Source organism: Bos indicus x Bos taurus, chromosome 17 (genome assembly GCF_003369695.1).
Source record: "Bos indicus x Bos taurus breed Angus x Brahman F1 hybrid chromosome 17, Bos_hybrid_MaternalHap_v2.0, whole genome shotgun sequence".
In the NCBI taxonomy this organism is placed as follows: domain Eukaryota; kingdom Metazoa; phylum Chordata; class Mammalia; order Artiodactyla; family Bovidae; genus Bos; species Bos indicus x Bos taurus.
Window position 1 is genome coordinate 14,506,818 of NC_040092.1, and position 2,232 is coordinate 14,509,049.

General features: G+C 50.9%; 1 long non-coding RNA gene across 1 annotated transcript; it reads right to left on the reverse strand.

The window, feature by feature from the left end:
* Positions 1-786: 786 nt before the first annotated feature.
* Positions 787-1,787, reverse strand: LOC113875111. The gene is made up of 2 exons (XR_003506163.1): positions 1,396-1,787; positions 787-1,136 (listed from the first exon to the last, which is right to left on the reverse strand). It is a non-coding gene; the product is annotated as an uncharacterized LOC113875111 (long non-coding RNA).
* Positions 1,788-2,232: the final 445 nt, after the last annotated feature.

Consider the following 2,232-nt stretch of genomic DNA (forward strand, 5'->3'; position numbering starts at 1 on the left):
ATTCAGTAGCCTAACCGCCCCCGCCTCAACCATATTCCCTGCTGGGGGGCAATGTGAAGCCTTCCCTGTGCTATTTGGGGAAGCAAGACCCACAGGTTCCAGGAGCAGAGAGGAGCTCAGTCCTTAATACCAATGAACACTTGCAAATGGTCCCAGGACTCTTCCTGACATTTTAAACCCTATGCCAGATGCCATAGCTCAGTTCTGACTCAGGAACCACCTGCGACAGTGGGACCTTGGGCTCCCCTTGCTCACCCCATTCCCCAGAGGCAGCAATGGCACAACTTTAGAGTCCCAAGATTTTCACCAGACTCACCCCACCTCCGACCCCTGGGAGACCAGATGTAACTCACTTGAAATCAAAGTTTCTTTATATGTCTTTTGGCAGGGGATGGGGATGAGTGGGTGTGGGAATCCTAAAGGAGATGTTCTAATGAACTTATTTTCCTTCATTTAAGGGCAGGGAGGTTTTAAGTCATTTTAAAGATTCCTTCTCCGTTTTACTAAAGCTTTGTTTTCCCAGCAGATCTACTATGATAATTAACTAAGGTCCCTAGACTCCTCTCCCCAGGAGGCACTAGTAGTAAAGAACCTGCTTGTCAATGCAGGAGACATAAGACGTGGGTTCGATCCCTGGGTTGGGAAGATGCCCTGGAGAAGGGAATGGCAACCCACTCCAGTATTCTTGACTGGAAAATCCCAAGAACAGAGAAGCCTGGCTGGCTACAGTCCATAGGGTCACAAAGAGTCAGACAAGACTCAAGCGACTTAGCACACACAGACTCCTCATGAGAGGGACATGGTTTTATTAGGCCGTGAACCCCTTGTGGATATTCATGGCTTTTGATCCTTTTTTAAAAGATTGAAAATCGTTGGTATAGAAGAAGCAACAGAATCTTCGTAAGCAAAAGGCTTGTGTTCAAATCCCAGCTCCACACCTTCAAAATGAAGTAACTCTGGGAAGACTATTTATGTCACGTTGGAAGTTCTGTAGAGGGCTGTTGAGGGGTCTTTCTACATGGAAGCCCTCCTGGGCTACCAGGTCAGAGAGCACTCACGTTCTTTGGGAACTCCAGCCTGATGCCCGTAGGTAGTGACATCTGCTCTCTTCACCCACGAGTGCAGGTGATTCCATCCTACAGACGAGGAAACAGGCCAAGGGAGGTTACTGAGCATCCCTGATAATGATAGAGAGGGGCTGAATCTTGCAAGCAGAAGGGAAGAGGAAAAGAAAAAAAAAAAAACCCAAACCCAAAATCATGCTTCTTTGTTCGCCTTCTGGAACTCAGACGCCCGACTTGCCAGAGCTAGCGCTGCGTTGAGTCCTGGAATGCTTTTCGAGACGAAGATAGCCTCCCCATCCTGTCGTGTTTTTCACTCTCCCCTGACTCCCACCTGCTTGTTGCTGTCTGCTGTGTCACACCTTCTGCACACGCGGAGCTCAGAGCTGAGTCGGGCTGGGTGAAACCGGGGCTCCATCTGCCCGCATGCTTGCTGGGGGGTGTCTGAAGGTAACTTTGTGCCGGCACCCTTTGCCAGGAGGCTGAGAAGCCTTCTGCAGTGCCACCCGGCTCCCATCCACTCTCGGCAGAAGAAGTCGGTACCAAATCCAGCCCCTGGTGCCACTCAGCCAGATGGCAGGGGGAGCAAAACAAAAGTGACCTTGTTAGCAGACTGTGTCTTCCCCGGGAGAAGCTATTTTTGTTGTGGTTGTGAACTGAAGTTGTCTCGGCTGAGTTCTCCTTCCCTGCAAGGCTGTGGAATGTTAATTTGTTCCAAAGTTCAGTATTTTGATTAGAACCAGGAGTGCCAGATTTTGTCAGAAATATTTTGGAATGGGGTAGGCTCATGCGCGCTCACTCTTGCCGGCTCGCTCTCTCCCTCTCCCTCTTGGCCGCTGTACAAAGTAAATGTTGCTGCAGCAGCTGCTCTGGGGCAACAGCCCAGCACAAATCGGAGCTGAGGGGTGAACCCGCTCCTCCCTGCGTGCGGCCATGACCTCATCGCCACAGAGGCACCCGGACTGGGGACAGATGTGAGACGGTACTGTCAGGATACACCCTGGGTTCGTGTGGAAAGAGCCGAGAGCCCGACCCAGAGCCTGGAACACAGGGGTCCTCAGTAAAGAAATGTGCGCTGGAGGAAAACACGAGCTCCTCCAAGGCTCAAGGCCGGCAGAATTTCTGTAGCCAAGAGGTCACATTCAATGTTTGAATTCACATCAAAGGTTTT